At 37.3% G+C, this 20,456-nt stretch overlaps 1 long non-coding RNA gene and 1 pseudogene across 1 annotated transcript; both read right to left on the minus strand.

Annotated features, from left to right (window-relative positions):
• Nucleotides 1–3,891: 3,891 nt before the first annotated feature.
• LOC113301202 lies at nucleotides 3,892–6,904 on the minus strand. The gene is made up of 3 exons (XR_003336090.1): nucleotides 5,283–6,904; nucleotides 4,557–4,641; nucleotides 3,892–3,999 (listed from the first exon to the last, which is right to left on the minus strand). It is a non-coding gene; the product is annotated as an uncharacterized LOC113301202 (long non-coding RNA).
• A 2,102-nt stretch (nucleotides 6,905–9,006) lies between these two features.
• On the minus strand, nucleotides 9,007–19,975 carry LOC113301203 (annotated as a pseudogene).
• Between the last annotated feature and the right edge of the window lie 481 nt (nucleotides 19,976–20,456).

The raw sequence follows: 20,456 nt of genomic DNA on the forward strand, positions 1-20,456 counted from the left end.
GAATATGTGTTGGCAAGATTTCTCTTCGACCAAGTTCATATTATATCATATGGAAATTTCCGAGTAACATCTTACATGGTTTGTATGATACAATCATTTGGTGTTGTCTTAGAATGTTTCGTTATGATTATTTCAATAACTTGAAAATTGCTTTGATGCTAATAGTGTGTGGAAACAGCTATTGTCATCCTCTAAGAAAGTTTCAATGATTGAAATAAGAGTTTAGAACACTTAACCATTATTGGATATGTCATTTTGTGCACTCTTGCACATATGTAATCCATGTCCGGGAACCATAGTATCCGCACCCGTTTGCATACCGGTTGGTTTGAGAAATCCGGGAACCTAAGTATGCGTACCCGTTGGCGTACTGGCGTACAGGTTCATGTCCGAGAATTTCTGCTGGGATTGAAAGTTCGCGTACCCATTTGCGTACTGGCAAAACCCAATCTTTGTCCGGGTATTTCAAGTATGCGTACCCGTTTGCAAACTTGAAGGTTAAAGTTCTAAAGTCGGTTATGAACATGAACATAAACCTTTATGTAATAAGGAATGCAATCTTTGCAAACCGTGGCTATAATGTTCATGATTGATTCGAGTGAATCAAACCGATTTTGCTTCAATTGTGTTCTTGTATAATTCTGTGAGAATATAGAAATTGAACAACTCTTTAACTAGTTTCATTTGAGTCATTTGAACTAGTTATGGTTAACATGAATAAGGTTGATATGAGAGTAATCATATGGCTAACCTCGGTTAACTATTTGTGAACCAACATGGTGTACACGTTTGGGTCGGTTACATAAACATAAATGAGGGTACATTTTATTTGTGTATAACAAGCTAAGATCGATCTAACAGTTGAAAGATATTATCTTGGTTGAATCAGGTTTTTCATATAACGCTAAATATTGAATTCTTTGTTACCAAGGTAACTTGGATTGGAAATCCTGATTTGAAAACTATATAAAGGAGAACTCTAGCAACTGGGAAAAATAATCCCCACACCTCTTGTATGTTACTAGTTGCATAAACTAAAGTCGATTCTCCTTTAACCTTAGGTTTCTATCGAGACCTTGTAGGTTAACGACTTCAAAGACTTCATTGGGATTGTGAAGCCAGACCTAATTATTTTCTTTGTCGTTACGTGTTCTGATCTTGCCCGATTATATCGTATTGATTTCAATTGAAATAATAGACTCGAGATTAATTTCTCTGATATGCAAGATAAAAGAAATCACAAACATCTTCGTCTCATCGTTTGTGATTCCACAATATCTTGTTTCGCTAGTCGATTAAGATTATTGTGAGGTGATTGATAATACTAGGCTGTTCTTCAGGAATATAAGTCCGGTTTATCAATTGGTTCCTGTTCACCTTTATTTATCAAAAGAGGAAACAAAAACTCTTGGGTATTTCTGTGGGAGACAGATTTATTCAATCTTATAGACTTTTCTGTGTGAGACAGATTTGTTTATCAAGTCTTCGACTTTGGGTCGTAACAACTCTTAGTTGTGGGTGAGATCAAATAAGGGAATCAAGTGCGTAGTATCCTGCTGGGATCAGAGACGTGAGGAATGCAACTGTACCTTGAATCAGTGTGAGATCGATTAGGGTTCAACTAAAGTCCAGTCCGAAGTTAATTGGTAGTAGGCTAGAGTTTGTAGCGGCTTAATACAGTGTGGTGTTCAATCTGGACTAGGTCCCAGTGTTTTTCTGCATTTGTGGTTTCCTCGTTACCAAAACTTCTGGTGTCTGTGTTATTTCTTTTCCACACTATATTTTGTTATATAATTGAAATATCACAGGTTGTGCGTTAAATTCAATCATATAATATCCGACCTTGGATTGTTGATTTAAATTGATTGACACTTGAACATTGGTCTTTGGTACTGTTCAAGTTACTCCTTTTATATTAAATCGGGCTCGCAGATTTCTATTTGCTAATTGCGGATTGAATTAAGAGTTAGAGATATTAAACTCTTTGATATACTTTACTCTAGATTGAGTATGACTGTCTAGTTGATTCTCTAGAAAGTATATTGGAGTAAGTCTCAGATTTCCAAACGAATTGTTGAGTGTGGTTGTTAGACACCCGCATTTTCACATAATTTAGGTCATAAACAATAAATTTTTCTTGACCAAATTCATCAAGTATGAAGAAACGTTCTTAAGCTTAGTCAACATATTTCGAGAATAATTAACAAGATAAACTTGACTTGAAATTTTTGTTGTGCATGTAAAGTCCAATTTAGTCATGCGACATTGTCTCATAAATAGAAAGGTGAAAACTTGAGTAATAGGTGGTTCAGTCTTCACTTACCTTTTGTTGATGAAGTTATCCAAAAGCTTCAGTTGATCTTCACCTTCAACTGTTAGAACCTTGTGATGTCTGGTACTCAACTACACACTTCTATCCTAATCTGAGATTTGACTAAATGTACACTAAAAATCAAGATATATTTTTGATCAACTAACTTTGACAACAAGCTTGAGATAGCAACACTTGTGAGTTCGACCGAGAAATGCTCTAAGAAATGGGCTTCAGTAAAAATGGTGTATTCTTATACTTCAGTATATCTCCACCACCAATTTAGTTGTTCTTGTCAATGGCTCTCCTGGTGACTTCTTCAAATCTTCTAAGGGTCTAAGACAAGGGATCCTCTCTCCCCCTATCTATTTTGATTCTGCATGGAGGCTCTTTCTAGAAGTCTAAGTCATGCTGAATCCCTGGGTCAAAATCATGGTACAAAGATACGCCCCCAAGCCACTGTTATAATCCATCTTATGTTTGATGATGATTGTATGGTCTTTTGCAAATCTAATATGGTGGAATGTCATAATTTGGTCCAGATATTCACTGATTTTAGCCTTACTTCGGGTTAGATGATTAACTTCTCCAAATCAGGGATTTTCTTCAGCAAAAAATACTGCCCCCAACATTGCTGACAGCATCAGTAGTCATATGGGAGTTCAAAAAAATTATATCAAAGATAAATATATGGGATCCCCTCTTTTCACTAAAAAGAGCAAGGTGCAAGCCTTCAAACCTTGTATTGACAGGCTGAGGAGTAGACTATCTACAACAGGGAAAGTTATTATGATTAATTATGTTACTTCTACCTTCAGCATCTTTCAAATGAACTGTTTCAAACTGCCAAAAGCTACTTGCAAAGAGTTAAATGTTATTCAAAGGGACTTCTTCTAAAACAAGGAACCTGAAAAACCAAAAAGGACGTACTACTTTGCTTGGAATGTTGTCAGTAAACCAAAGGAGTTGGGTGGCATGGGCTTCAAAAATATGGAAAATCTTCAATAATTCTATGATAACCAAAATTGCTTGGAGACTTGTTTCTGAACCAGACTTGTTTCTGAACCAGACTCCCTCTGGACCAGTACTATGAAGGCAACTTATTATCCCAACCAGAATATTTAGAATGAGCACTAGACCAAAACCATGACTCTTGGATCTGGAAAGGCATTTTAGAAGGAATGGCTAATATTCAGAAATTTACCGGAGAAAGGTTACATATCCATATCTGGGAGGACATATGGATATATGGGCAAGAAAGTCTTATCACGAAACCCTCTCGGTATCCTTCAAATCTGATAACGGTTAATCAACTACTTAATTTTAATGGAGAATGGGACTCGATCACTTTATCTCTATGGTTTCTCACGATGGTCAACTTGCTATTAAATATTGTAGCGCCCCCTAAGCTAGCAGCTGACTAATCCAAGAGATTAACTAAATAAGGGGCACTAAAATTTAAATCAGTTACTTAAACATTCAATTAAGAAATCTGCTACAGAATTTAACCAAAACTAGCCCCGCTCAGAAATATATATATATACAAGAACTTCTCTCAAATGATACATATATAATAGTCATTTGGTTACAAATAGAATATACAACATAATAAACATAGCAAATGTTAACCAACTAACGAACTCAACTCCTCGAATCTTCCGCTGCGCAACTCTTATCTGTCTCTGAAACTGAAAGCGGGAATGGGTGAGCACATCATCCCTAAAAGGGGTGCCCCGCAGGAATTAACATTTAACTTTCATGTAATCATTGAAAATGATTTGAAAACAATTCATGTTTTCCCTAACGTTAAAGCGCAATCAATTTCACATAGGTAAACAATCATGTATATGGAACTAACTCCTTCCAAACAATATATAATAATGGTGACTCGTCCCGCACCTAGATAGCTATATTGTGACTCGTCCCGCACCTAGTGATTGCATAAAAACTCGAATTCATGTAGATATAAATGAAGGAGCAGTATCCTATATACCACAGATGGAAATTCTCATTTCCAAACAATCAAATGGAAATTCTCATTTCCCAAACAAATCATAAAGACAAACAAAGCATTACAATTCCTTTCTAAGCAATGGAAAGATTAAAAAAAATAACAGAACTTTCGTAATTCAAAGTTAAACAAATGCATGGAAAGCACAACCAGACAATGCATGAATTTGTTAAACATAAACTTTTGTAAAGGAAAACAACAATAATCACAATAGAATTAAATATAAATTCCCACCTCTTTTGATGACAAGCCACGCCTACCTCGTGATCCACGGTCCACTGGTTCATTCTTTGAATCGATCGTTGTTAACACAGACTAACTGTTAATCACACAAGAAGTCTAAGAATCTAGCTATCATGGCTCACACAAGAATCATATAGTTCTATCTAATGGTTCTAGGTCCATTTATCACTTTACACCTTCTTATTCTCCATATTTAATATAGCTAAGGATTACTAACTCTATTCGGTTGATTCCATAGTTCACTAGCTAGGTCGAAAGAGTATCTATAACTTTAACTTTAACGAAGGAACCAAAGGCTAATTCGGACCACAAGGGTCCAAACATCAATCTAGGGTAATTATTCATAAGCCCAAGTCTATGAAACAAGCCCAATACACAAGGCTAGTCCATTTAACGGTCACTAATGGTCAACAACGATTAAACGGTTCAACTAACAGTCAACCTCAGTCAAAGGTCAAGGTCATGGTCAACTGAGTCACTCTGAGTCAAACTGATTCAACTCAGGTTAACGTTTCAACTCGACTCAGTCATATTAACTAAGTCAGCAAAACTAGTCAGCTAAACCAACATCTGACTGGGATGACTAATATGCAAGCTTCTATTGCAGAAAACCTTCAACTATGTTTTTTACATTCTCATCTTCTTGTTTAACAATTCAACCTCAATTCAAATACAAAACAATAATGAATTTCATTTACAAACAACAATTTTGATTACCTGCAATATGCAGTTCCAAGCTTTTGACAGCCAACACTATCTAAAATGTAATCAACCATCTAACTTCTCTTCATTCAGTTCCACTACATTCTAATACAAACCTCTGTAATAACCAAAACATTTCCCCAACTGTAACTATTCGACTCTGCAATTCAACTCCCTTAATATCTCCAAGACCCTGTACATACCAAACCAACATCACCTGCACCTCCATAAAATCCTCACAACTTCCTCTAAGAACTGAACTGCTTCAACTTAGCTCCAGTCATATCTCAGTTCAAGGTTTCAACACTCATCAGAACTCATTCTCACCAAAATAATATCCTAATCATTCATATAATACTTGAACCCATCTAGAACCAAACAGCACCAACACTAACACAATCTGAGACAATACAGTTTTACTCTTTTTCTTCCCTTCTAGCTTCGACTGCACAGCCTCCAAATTGAATCAAACTAAGTTCCATTACTAATTCCAAACCAGCTATGAACACCCTCAATACAACATTACATCAACCTGCAATCACATTACACATTTATGTAGCATTCACAACTGCAATACCAAACTCATCTCAATACCGGCTCTAACAACTCAATCTCTGCATCAACACAATAACTCCCTGCAACACCACTGTCACTGCATATCACCATCTCCATAGTTCTGTAACTCATTAAATTACCACTAGTTCTTCATTGCATCATCCAACCAACATCACACTTACAATTTCATTAGTCACAACTGCATCACCATTTGCAACTTTGTTTACTTACTCCACCATTTATCCATATCCCCTGTAATTTAACCCTAACTACAACCACAATCCTTCCCTGCATCTATCAGAACTCCAACCTTCTCAAAGGAAAGCCACCAAATCCTTAAACATCAACATAAACCTAATCTTCAACCAAAACTCCATTTTATATTCATGTCAAGTCTTAGCTTCATTAACAACCATACAAAACTCAACGAACAGAAATTGCAGGACTTAAAGAAAAATCACATAGAAGAACAATTACCTTTTTAACCAACTCTGAAGTCTTCTTATTTCATTCAACAACAGTTTGATCTTTCCCATCTGCAATCCAAACTCAAGAACCCTAAATCCCAATTCTATTTAGGAATCCTAATTTCCAATTCTTCGATTCTTCATCCAAACAATCCAGAAACATAAATTCATCAACAACCCTTTTATTCTCTGATTATCACTAACTCAACTTACTGATCAATTCCAAACAACTCCAAAAACAAATCTACAAACCCTAATTCTTCGATTCATCGGCCTCATCTTCGAATCCCCTAACTCTTAATTCATAACAAACCCACCTTCAATCCGACTTCTAAACCTTCAATCAATTTCCAGAATTGTATCCTAAAATCAAAACCATAACTGCTTCTCTATATTCATCACGAACACCAACAATCCATAATCATCCTCTTTTATTATTCACAGCAATACCATCACCTTGAACATCTACACATCGTCAACTGAGCTTCCCAATTGATCTCACAGATAAACGGCAGGAGAAGAGAACGAAGAAACGAGAAGAAGAAGAACAACAGAGAAGAGAAAGAGGTGAAACGGAGAAGAAGAGGAAAGAAGTAGAAAAGAGAAAATAAAAGTCTTCTCTCGACACGTTTTGGTAATAAGGACAACGGTAGATACTATTATACACTCTCGCTTCGATAAGGGAATCCTAGGTCAGCCTATATGCAAAAATGACTATTTTGCCCTTCAAATAAATCAGATGATATCTTCTTCGTCCGATATCCGAATAACACGTTCGCATGGTTCATTCTTCTTAACTTTTCGAGATCTATCTTACGATATCAGTTTTGTATCTAAATCTTTGTTAGATTAGTTCCTATTAGTTATCATTCGTGTTAAACTAGTCGAGTTATTAACAGCTAAAACGAACTTGACCAGTCTAATAGCGTTGACGAGCTTGCGGGTCTTTACAAATATACCTATCATAACAACAGTGAATAAGATGTCAAATTTGTACTCTGCACAAAGCGGGAACTTTACAGTTAAATCTCTCTATTATAAGCAAATCTCCATCAAATATGAGAGTTTCCTGTCAACCCAGCTTGGAAGAAAATATGGAAACTGGGCACTTCCCCAGCCATCCATTTGTTCATATGTAAATTTTCTCATGGCATTCTTCCCATCAATGCTAAGATTACTCGCATCCTTAACTACATTGATCCTATTTGTAGCCTCTGCAAGAATGCCAAAGAAGATATTATTCATGTCCTGATGACATTCCCCTTTGTTTCAGCTATTTGGATCAGGATGTTTCGGGATCTTCATCAAATATTTGGATCAGGCTGTTTCGGGAGCTTCTCTCAAGACAATCACCTTGGCAGTTGGAACTACACTTTTGCTACTATATGTTGGTTCATTTGGAAAGTGAAATGTGGCTTTATTTCCAAAAAGATATCCCACTCAGCTCATTCTACAGTGAACAATATTACCCAACACCTATGCTCTTATAACAGAGTTAATCATTACCCAGGACACATCCTAAGTAATCTTCATTACCAGAGGCATTCTCAAGATGTCAGAAATAGACTAACCAAGAAGCATAAAGAAAAGTTTGGCATCACTATTGGCACCAACATTATGGATGTCTTATCCAACAATACTGAAGGTGAGTTTACCAATATACTGTTTGCTCTTATTGGGATGTCTTTTTCAAGGAACTGTGTTGGAGCATGAAATTAGACTGCATCAGTGGGGAACACAGAGCTGCTAGAGGATAGCTTTGGAATGGAGGAAGGAGTATCATAAAGCCAACATCGACTTTCAAGCTCAGGAGGAAGCAACTTTGATTGAAATTGAAGAGGCACACAATAGAAAAGTTCAAGGACGATTTCACCTAGGCTTTCACCAAATGAATGGTGGAAATTTTGAAGCAATTGATTTTGTCCTAGGTAACCTTACCAAAGTAGGTTATGAACGAAACAAGTCGGCCATTAGTTTAGTGAAACTCTCCGTTCAATCCTTGCCCTTGGACAATTTAAATTGGGAAGCTCAAACCTTCAAAGTTTGTTTAATTTGCTGTAGTCAGTTGACATTGGTGATCTCAGAGACACCACTAAAGTTATGTACTCCAATGATAATCTTTTGTTTGGTGCTATTCTTAGCCTCGCAGGATATCAAACTTCTTATTGAGTTGGCTGCGCTTTTTGCATTATTTCTCTCTTTTCTTATAGAAAAGAAAAGAAAAGAAATTTAGTTGATCACTACCTATCTCAGTCAGTTATCCACTTCTATAAAAGATAAGATAAAAATTGCAACCGCATAAGAATCTGACCAGAATGGTTCCTAAAAAGGAAGCCTGCCGAGCCATTTTAACATTCCTAAAACGGCACAGCATAGGCTTTTTTGTTTCAGCATATAAGCGAGAAGAAAATTTTAATTAAATGCTGCATTTTCGGCAGATGTTTTGGTATTTTTTTTATTTATTTATTTATACACGAAAACCGGACACAGACCTCTACCCGAACCCAGCCAGTTGGACTGGCCCCACTACCAGACCCAACACCGTTTAACCCACTATACAACTAATCTACCACAATCCTTTACGGCAGCGGGGATTGAACCCTTGACTTCTTCCTTACAGATGTTTTGGTACATTAGCAGGAGAATACTTTCTGTTAAATGTTTGTTCCGCTAACAATCAACCAATAACAATATAAAAAGATGAAAAAGGAAAAAAGAAAAAAGTAATAATTAAGTAAATAGATGAAGTAGCGTTGGTTTTCAGCTGATCGGACACTTGAATGATAATAACAGTTTTAGCCAGCTTCCATCAGAACATCGGGCTATAAACACCATTTTATTTATTTTAGTCTTTGTACTGAACTACAAAGACTAAATGCATCATCCCCAGAATGGAGTAAATTAAACACCAAGTTTAACTATGTCATAGGTCAACTATGTCATAGGTCAACATCATCCCCTTCTGGCCTGTCTTAAAAAAAAGGAGCAACAAACTGCACTTTGTTCAACACAACCTTAAACGCTCATATACAGACTTCTTGACCATGCAGCCTCCTCATATTACCAGTACTCAGGCTCTAGATCGGCCTGATTTAGCAAGGCTTCATCTTTTTCTATCTCTGTGGCTATCATGTCTTTGTTCTTTAATATAATACAAGGGGAATCCCCTCCGAAGAGCATGCGATTCTGATAATGATGCCCTCGAAGTTAAACTTGAGTTCGACTCACCGTCGTCTTCGCTATGTATGGTCAACAAAAGAATACAAACAGCTAAGCAAAACCACAACCGAAAAAGGTTGATGAACGGGGATTGATGGTGCAGAAGAATTTTGGCTCGAGGAGGATAAGCTGAAACCATCATAGTGGCGTTTTATCTCAATATTTTTCAAATTAGAATCTCCTTTATACTCCACTCCTGATAACGTGAGAACCCAAAATGCCAACACAGGAAAGACGCCTGAAAAAAACACTTACGCATCGGTAGATAGAGAAACTTAAGCTATGAATAACACACTGATGGATAAAATAGTAGTAAAAGCTTCGCATCTAAAGGTGGGAAAACCATACCCACATTTGATAGATTGCAAACAACACTTGTTGTAGCTTAGTTGAAGAAATATGGCGACTCTAGAACTTCTTTTAAATTGAAGTCCCCGCGCTCTGGTAGAGGTGGAAATTCCAGCGTAGGAAAAGACTCCTGGAAGCTCGCCAGTAACTGGAATCAGAAATATTAAACCAAAATAAGATAAATATACATAAATGTCATTAGCAACAAAATAAGCTTATCCGAAGATGTGTTCCCCTAACTTAATGCTAGCATATTTTCATTTCGCAAGTTTTAAGGGTCAGATAATACGAGAAAGCACGAGCCAGTTTTGTTGATTTTTGTCATTCCCAGTAAAGAGTAATGATGACTCGTGCAACAACCGTAAATGGTGGTTTACTGACTTTCTACTGCAATTACATATTTCATTCCAAGTAAAAGATACATTACATTTTCTAGTATAGGTTGCTCATAGAGTTCAACAAACTTTTCGCGGAGTATCCTGTTCATTTCGTCGACATCACATGCATGCGTCCAATATGAATCGTGAACTCCTGCAGTCAGAGACAAAAAAGCATTACTAATTGATTGGTTCAATGAGATCAACAAACGACAAACAAAAGCAAACAACAATAAGAACCTGCAAAGTTTAACCCGGCTCTCTTGCAAGCAAGCGCCGTCATCATCATATGGGAACCATCAAGGGAGTGGACGAAATTCGGTGGAAAAGCTGTTTTCTGCCTCTTGACCATGACCTAAAATAGCAACATTTTGATGAAGGGTTAAATCGAAGTTCTGGAAGAGACCAAAGTTACAAGAACGCTGACAGAAACTTTGAGTTGTTTATATGGGTATCCTCATTGCTGTAAAACCAAAAGCCCATAGACACGGGAGTGTTATCTGCAAAGGGTAATTGCAGATTTTTTTCATCCAACATTTCGCAAGCTCACTGAAGATCCAACTGTACCTTATAGCCCAGGGTTGGGCTAAAATGCAAATTTTGGCAAATTTCAACAATGTTTTCATGTATTCCCATTTTGTACTGAATTGAACGTAGTCCAAACTGTGTTATTTCTATTCTGTAGCATTCATGTACAGCCAGCAATCCTGCCTACTAGACGGCCATAAAACACCATATATAACTAAACATTGAATATGGTACCTCAACCATCCACTGTGTGACTACTAATTAACGGACTTGCCTTCTCCTAGTACACAGTTTCGAAAATGTCAAAATATTAAAGAAACACCTTGAAACTGGGGCAACCAGAATCACCTCCTCGGCTATCTTTCCTTATCTGAGACTCCTAATTGCGTTTGGGAGGAAACTCCAAGACCTGTTTGTCTGGGAATAAACTACAAAAATTTATATAAACAAGAAACAGGATTACAGGAGGTATTTAAAAAAGACTTTGTACTTTACGGCTTAGCCTATCTGACTATATCTATGGGTTACAGTTAGGGTTTGAGTCCTTTCAGCAGGTCAACCGACTGTATGCAAGTGTTTTTAAGTAAAACTCAAGGTTAGAATTAGAGGAATCCACACAAATCACTTGTTAGGATATCATGTATCTGCCTTCACTTTAGATAGGTATAAACGAGCTAAGATCTTTCCCTTGCTCTCTATCTACTATCTTACTGCAGTATACCAGTTAGGAACTCACCTTGTCAGTCTCCCGTTGTAGAGTCAAAACTTGAAGGGAGGTTTTAATCTGCAACAACTCAACAAAAATTATATTAACAAAATGTAATTCGGATGTCGAACAGGAATAAACAACATGGCTATTGCCATTTCAGTAGAAGATATCATAGTTTGTATACAACAATTCCTGGAGCACTTACAAGATGCCTTCCTAATTGGCGGTAAGGCTGCACAACAGGAAGTCCAAGAGGAGTGGTCCATCGCACTGGATGATTTTTCAAGGCAATCACCTGTCAATTTCCAGTATATTTTTCTAATCAAGTTATTGTAGAAGCGTTATGAAGAATAGCTAAGATAGCTCCAGAAAGGAATTTGACTTTACAAACGAAGCCACTAGCCACTAAATCTCATGCTCCAGGTGTGCAAATGGAGGAAGGAAGGAAACAATACCTTTTTGTTGCACGGGTTTGTGCAGTCTCCAGACAGATTCACATTTTAGTCAGGTTATGAGCAAGGAGGGCCTCAAATCCAAAAATGTTGTTACTAGGTATTTGGCTAATAGCAGATAACTACAGTACTACAAAGTTTATGAGTTTACATAGCTCGACATTATATTTAAACTGACCGACACACTGAGGTACTCATCATCATATAGTTTGTACCCATCCACTTTACGAGAAGGATATCAAAGATCTCAGCAGGGCACATCAGATAATATAGGTGTCAATCCAAACAAAACCACCAGTCGATAGCTTAGTTTAGCCTACTTCTACAGAAAATTAAATTTAATAAACTAGCCAGTACATTTGATACAAACCTTCGCACAGTCACCAAGCCAGCTCATGATACTACGAGCGGCTTCAAACATTTCCCCCGACGCAGTTAAAGTGACCTGCTCAGGCATCACATATTGATACCGTAATTAATAACCCATTGTTGAAGTATAGCAAAAATTTATAACGAGCAAGTAAAATTTCTTTTTTAACACTCGTGAGAGCTGCACATCTATTATTAACTATCCTTACCTTCGCTGCATAACAAGCTAGACCAAACTGCTCAGCCTCTTCACCAGAAGGATCACGTTCCTTCAACCTTTTTTTGATCTGATCACGGGCACCAATGTAAGTAACACCATACACTGATGTCATTACAGTTTGCTTCACCAATTTTCTATTCACCTACAGTTGATGGAGTTATGGAGATAAACAATAAAGCTAACATGACAGATTCGCATAAATATAGTTATGACCGCATCTAAAATTACCCAATTCCTCTCGATTAACAGTTTGGCACGCAATACATTTGAATCAGCAGCGGGATCTTTCTGAGCATCTTCCTGCATAATCTCACGAACTCTGCATTCAAAGATTGCATTTTCAATGACATTGTTCTTAAAGGAGATCATTTAGGTCTCATGGGTAAAATGAAGTTCGGTTCTGAATAAGCTAAGCACATGAACTCCAAAGACGTGAGATCATTTAGGTGTCATGGGTTCAGCATGTTGCGTCTATCTCACTTGCATGATACTTGATTTCACTCGATCAAAAAAAAAAAAATGATACTTGATTTCAAGTAAAGTTTTTGTTATATCTTACTTGCACGATAAAGTTTGATAACCTCAACTCCTGTTTGTCATTTCAAAAACTGACATCACTGCATTTATGCATGCAATTTCTTGTCTAAGTGTCTTGATATAACAAATGCTTACACAGATAGGAAACCAAAAATTGATGTTTTTAAATTGGTGATATTTATTTTTCAATAAATGCTGGAAATCAGCCATTTTTAAGAGGGTTCGGCATGTTGCATCTATATTACTTGCATGATAGTTGATTTCCCCTTGCAACATAAAATACCTAAACTCTTAGAGTTTACTACTAGAAAGCTAATTCCACCTTCATTAGTTGAGCTAACTTTTCATAGCAAATTCAACAAGTTCAGGTTATTCCATATATAAGAAGAATATGAAATGGCTCAGATAGCACACATCAGTTTCTTATTTGCCCCTTTATATCGAAGATCCACAGCTTACTAGGCCTGTTTGCATGCTCCTAATCCTGTGAGAAAATGATACCAAGCGCTGATAATTTTAAACCAAGGTCGACCACTTACAGAGATTATCATCACAATCTGAATTCAACAGAGATACCAAATGGATTTCCACTTACAGTTTCAAAGCTCAAAAAATACTCAATAAATGAGAATATAAGCATGCTTTGAAATTTATAGGGTCAATGGCACACGTCCATACCTATCAGCAATGCCTGAGTAAACATCTGCTGGTTTTTCTCCAGCAACCAGATTAACTGCAGCCGCTCCCAACTGAAAAAACGGAACACACCAATTATAGAACTCAAATAGGACTTTCTAAATATGCAGTGTGCCATATAGTAAATTGACAAGGTATTTACTGAAAAAGTAAAATGCTATAAGACGTGAAGCTAATTCAATGTTCTCCACCGCCATGCCACCACCTAAGGTATACATCACACATCATATATGTGACCAATGCAGACAACGAAATAGACAAGTAGGAATACCTGAAATCTAATACTAAATGCACATACAATAGTAATCATGATAGAGAATATGAAAGCATTGTTTTGCTAAATCTACACCATGCTTACTCGAGTACAAGTTGCTGGTGGAGGCCTATAAGATTCCCCTCTTAGTTCAGATTGTGACAAATAGAATCGATGTGCCTCATACAAAAAGTACCATTATGAAAACAAGGCTTTTATGCAAACAGCACGGATACACATAATATGTAACTCTATCATGTTTCTTTCAGATTAATTACTCCTCTATAAGAAAACGCACACTAACTAATCTCTCAGGGACGGCATGTGTAGTGATTGCTCAAACTAAGAACTTGATTTTAACTGAAAAGTGAAAACATACTTCATCTCTCCCCAGAGCAGCATAGTGTTGTAAGCCATTGCACGAGCCATCCTACAAAGAAACAAAGTAAGAAAAAAATATATACGCAAAATTAAACGCTTCCTTAAAACAATGAGAATCAAGAGGTGATATGGTACTGCTTGCCCTGTATAGCTATTTTCAATTTTACCAGCTCAGACAAATATCTTCAATTTCGGTCTTCCTAGTGTTGTCTCAAAGAACAATTATTGTGATTGCTCTCGGTTATTGATATTTCCTTCCAAAACAGCAGAGAGTTTTATTTCTCGGAACAAAAACGAACAAAAATCATTTCATAATGAGTTGTTATTTATGAATTTTAACAGGATCTCCCTTCAAATTTAAATATTCGATTTAAAAACCTAACATCTGGCATTGCAAAATCTTCAAAATCTACTAAATAGCTACAAATAAAATGTACAGAGATATCTGAGGATGCAAATTTTGGTTGTGAAAATAATTGCCAAAATGAAAAAATACCTGGTGCACAGGAATGTGTGAGATAGTGGTTTCTGGTGAAGAGCTTCTCAGTGCTTCTGAGAGATTCATGCAAACGGCCAAGCATTGGAATGGATCCTCTGCCTTCAACCACCATTTGTTACCCTCGAGCGGTCTGTCTGCAGAATCAAATATATTATCCAAGTTGCTTTCTGTGAACGCTATTCGACCCTCATAAGAAAGTTTATCGACGCCACCAGCAGCAAACAAATTCGCCAGATGTATTTTCAACCATCGCAAGCCTGACTTTCCAAGAGGGCGTCCCTCTGCAAATTCGAGGATACCTCGGCATAAATCTGAGCCAAGATGGTTTAAATATGGATGCATGGGATATGCACGACCTCGGAAGTCAAGGTTGTGTGGATAATAGAAACCATCCTCGGCCTTCATTTTATGGGCTACCTGTTCTCCAAATAAGAATCAAATAGTTTGTATGACCATTTAAAAACTAAAAAGTAAACTGAAAGATAAGTTAACTGTTCAGAATCAACGACAGAATTTCTTACAGCTAGTTTGAGTTCCAGATCGCACCGGTGAGAATGCCTCTCACTGTTCTCTTTCTTAACTTTTTTGACTTTCCATCTCCAGATCCTGAGTTCCGCTTCGTCTTCTGTCGCTGGTTCCTCTGGTAGAGGAACCTGAAATTAAAACGCAAAAGATTCAATGACAAGCCGGCCAACAAATATTTTCTTCAGTAACATCGTAAAAAGAAGAAGAAACTCTATGAGAACTATTTATACTAGCAAGACTGATACTAACATCATCGCGCTCAACTAAACCAGCATCTTTGCCTCCACTAGCCCATACTCTGTCTACTACTCCAAGTAACCTCTTGTTAACTCGCCATTTTATATCCCCAAGGGTATCTAGGGCCTGTATTATTATCACAAAATCAAAACAGAACATGTAACTATGCAAATTAAAGACAACTGCTAGATGATGCAAGTAAATTAAAGGATTTACGAATGTTCTACAAAGCAATAACTAACTCAATGGCTGACGAAATAAAAATGTGAGGCTCATAACCTCAAATACTGGTCCAATCTGCTTCTGCGGTGTTTGCTTAACTGCTTCACGCTGCTGCTTTGCTCCATGTGTGCGCATCACATAAGATGGCAAAAACAAATATGCACCTTTGTCGTACCTGCCAATAGATAATAATCATATAGTGGTAGAGGCTGACCCACCTAAGACCTAACCACCACAAAATGAGATGGCTAATTTTATCTAAAGGGAACATCTAGATTAACAGTTTTCAGCCCCCAATTATTTGCGTAAATAATGGAACACCAATGTTGAAGTGAGAAACCTCTGTGCAACCTCCTCAATCAATTTAAAGCTCATGTAGCAACAACTTGATGAGGAAATCCTCCAACCTATCTTCAGGTTTAGAGGATCACCACGAGGATATCTTCCATCAACGTCAACAAGACTTTAATCTACGTCATTCAATTAAACTATTTAAAAAACAGTTGTCCATATAGATGACAGATCCAATGGGACAAGTTACTTCAACACACTAGCTAAGTTTTTATTCCTCAATGTGCTTTTCAGAAGGGAATAAATTCCATGAATAAGTCCTAAGACGCATGTAACAACAACACGGGTACGGGGTTACTGGGTGTTCGAGACAGCAGCTGCAAGACTGCACACCTGGGTACAGGGTGTTGGATACAGCCTGAGAAATAAATAGGTGGGCCATGAGGAAAATTCTAGCATACCCTACACATAAAGAGATATAGCTGCCTTTAGGAAGAATTGATGGAAGAGTGACAAGGCCTGAGAAATAAATAGGTGGACCATGAGGAAAATCTAAGCCCTTGACATAACGAGATATAGCTACCTTTAATATTCAGTTTCATTTTCTTCAATTTTCTCAATGATTTGTGACGCGATCTATACTAATTGCAGTGAACACTTCTGCGCCCAGCAGCATCATGCGCGAGTAACACTGTTGACATGGCAATATTTATTATTTAGAATGCAATACCCTTGATGAGTTGAAGGATATGCATGCAGTGGAGTATGTGTTATGATGACTGTGTCGGTTATGAAGTATTTTAACTCTATGTCAACAATATTTGTACATGTTTCTGTCTAAGGGTGACGTCTGTAGTTATGTATTATAGTATGCAAAAGACGAAATATGATATAAGCAGTCAATACATCAATAACCAGATCATACTTAAATACAGGGAATCAGACTTTGGAACTGTGGTTACTAGAAGGAAAAAAAACATGGAGTTTAAAGCAACAGCAAGGGAAGCAAACAGAAAGAAACAGTACGAGATAGAAGTGGAACAAAAAAGCAGATATAGAAAGAACAGTACAGAAAATCAACTGCCATACCCGATCCACTCGGCTGGTGGTATCAACATCGGCATATAAGGAATCACCATGTGCCTTGCCTGTTCGATGTAGATCAATTATTCACAGACTATAAAGATATACTGACATAAAGAAACAATTCCACTATTCCACCATGACTATCTAGAACACTTGCCTAATATATTATACTAGAAAAGCATGAATCATACGGCAATTAGAACTGCCAGTCAAACAACAATATTTTCAAGAAGGGTGCATCAAACTTACTGTTCTTTCCATCCCTTGGCGAACCAGTGGATCACACTCAATCATCCCATATCTTCTGTTAATTTTCCTGTTCACAGAAAAATCAAAATGGATATTATTGTACATATGCAATCCTTACAGAAACTTCTTAAGAGAGCGAAATCCTTACTGTCCATCTTTCTTTACAGTTCTTAAAGTATGTTTAAATGCTGGTCGGATATCAGGTGGACCATCTGCTAACTGATCAACAGGTGGTTGTATATAAGCTGACTGGACCAACAATTCAATTAAACGGCTCCCAACCTGTAAAGTACACAAATCTGAGGCATAATTCCTTGTTATTTAAGCCAAACAAGAGATAAGAAGCTTTTTACAAGAATTCTAGAGAATATGGATACCTTGGCTTGAGCATCCTGGCCCCAAGGCTTTACATCATCCTGTCCCTTCACTATGTGCCTCACTTGTTTTAACTTTTGCTTTTTCATCAAGTTTGTTACTTTATTCCTCAATTTTGCTTGTTCTTTGGCTGCAAGATCAGGTTCACCACCTTCTTTTTCCTTATCTTGAGACGCCTTCATTTTTGTTTTCTCAAAATAACTGTATAATCCTAACCTGGAAAGGTCCATATATAGTTATATGTACATACATCAGCATCTACCACTTACATGGTGAAACTCTAGGAAATAAGTGCTTCTACAAAATACACAGAAAAAAAAAACAAAAGGTTGCATGAAACTAACATATTTCAGTCTCTATTTTGGTGTTTTGCAACCTATGTAGTCCTCTCTAACGGGTCAGTTTACAGAAGAAAAAGTGTGCGCTCGCTTATATGAGTGTGCATACATGTTGAACTTTAAACTGCAACCTGAGTCTGAGTGGCTTCATTCTCGTAATTAAATTCAGAATGCGCAAAACGCTCTAGGTATATCCCTCGGGACAGGGAAAACACATGTTATATATGCGAGCAAGCAGTATCCACCATGCTATACTATCACGAAAGGAACATCAAATGGCTCATTTAAGCTGCTCGATTCATGGCTAGTCAGCACATGTTACAAAATATCTTAGTGTTAAATAATGACTATAATTCTCCTCTTCAAACCATGTGGAAGACATGTGCTAGAAAAGTCTCTTGTACTTCTTGAAAGTTTCAAGTTTAAAGTCAGGAATGATATAAAATACGAAACTCATGAACAATTGATTTCTTTGTGTTATTCAACTAGGTTTCTCAGCACTAATTTTGGGTTTGGAACGAACTACCAGAAATTATAACTCAAAAGGAAAAAGAACAAAAAGAACACCTGAAGCTTCACCTACCTCGTGTTCAATGGCTTCGCCAATATGACAAGTAGCTTGAACCACCCTGGCACCACCTTCGTCTCCCACTGTCATCAACAGTCCCATCAACTTATGCATCAGCCATCATTTCAGCAGGCAACTGGTCTAAATATGGCGCATAAGCAGCCCTACTCTTCCCTTTCTTACAAAGCTCTTGTTCAGAAGCAATGGAATCACGCAACGGCTCAAACCAACCGAGAAACAATGACTTCATGTAAGGCAAATTTGGAGCCAATTTCTGTTTGCACATGTCTGCAAGAAGCTCCTTGTATTCCTTGGCTGCTTGTTCCCATGCCTCCGTTTCTATTTTCATCTGTCTCCTTTTAAGTATATGATATTTACCAATTGCAACTCCAGCTACCATTTTGGGACGCTTACTTTGCTTAGATTGAAAATTCCCCTGACCTTCTTTGCTTATTTCCTTCAACGATCCCTGAATTTCATCCCCTACAGATGTATCTTCCTCAGTATCGGTCGCAGAAATAGCCTCGGCGACACTAGCATAACTCTTAGGATGGCTCAACATCCCAGAAAACCCAATTGAAGTATCACTGAGACACCAAAAATATGATTTCCCAATGTCATTAACCTGAAATGATACTTCCCTATTCCGAGGAAATGAAGTCAGCTCAAAGGGTCTAATATTTTCCTGAAAGACGGAAATTTCCCATGATTTCATCAGTTTCCTCGAAGAAACTGCTCGTTTTGCAAGGTTTCGCCACATACCAGTAGGGTTTCTCGATAATCGGAATTGTTGGGAAATCGATGGTTGTTTATATTTTGAGATAATCGAGCAATCAAACTTGGGAGTGAGATTTGTTGAATAACCAAATGTTGAACCACTGGACATTCAAAACTTTCGTAATTCGACAAGGGAGGAAATATAGTATCGCAATTCTTCGTCTTTCATCGAAGAGAAGAAGGAGCACAAAACCCGAAATATAAACCCTAGTGGGAATTAGTACGGTAGCTGAAGTTTTTTTATCTCTTTTTCCTTAAACCCTAAAACCCCGAGGAAAACGAATGAGATAAATAAATCAGCTAATAATTTGTAAACCTAATAAAGAACAGGAGAAAAGTTTGAAGAAATCACCAACCTCACTATAACCTAAATATTGGAACTGATTGAAAAAATGGGGACGGCGGCGATTTCTGAGTTAATCAACAGCTCACAAGGAGAGTGGTCATGAAAAGAACACGGTGACAGAAGCAAAGGTACTGCTGCACAAAACAAAACTTTCCGGATTTAGGCAAATCGGCCCCGCCGATACTGATCCAAGAAGGTTGTGTTTGGTACGGGAGTTTGAATTCTAGGGGTAGTTTCATAATTTAATCTTTTTTATACTCCCTCCGTTCCTGATTAATAGGCTGGTTTTGTTTTTAGAGAAAATTAAGGAAATTAAGAGAACTAATCATTGAAAGTGGTCCTCATGACACTTGTCAATAAAAGAAGTGATTTTTTTTTTTGAAAATGAGAGGTTTATTTATAGGTTCGAAATGTCCAGTGTTACATAGTTTAGGAATGTAGCATTCCTAGTCTTTATAATCCGGTTGATAAACATAAGCATAATTAATTCCCAATTATAAGCATTCACTTCTGACGGATTTTTTCGAAAATATCTTATCCCCTTGATGGTGTCGATGTTCTTGTG

The sequence above is a fragment of the Papaver somniferum genome, chromosome 8 (assembly GCF_003573695.1).
Source record: "Papaver somniferum cultivar HN1 chromosome 8, ASM357369v1, whole genome shotgun sequence".
NCBI lineage: Eukaryota > Viridiplantae > Streptophyta > Magnoliopsida > Ranunculales > Papaveraceae > Papaver > Papaver somniferum.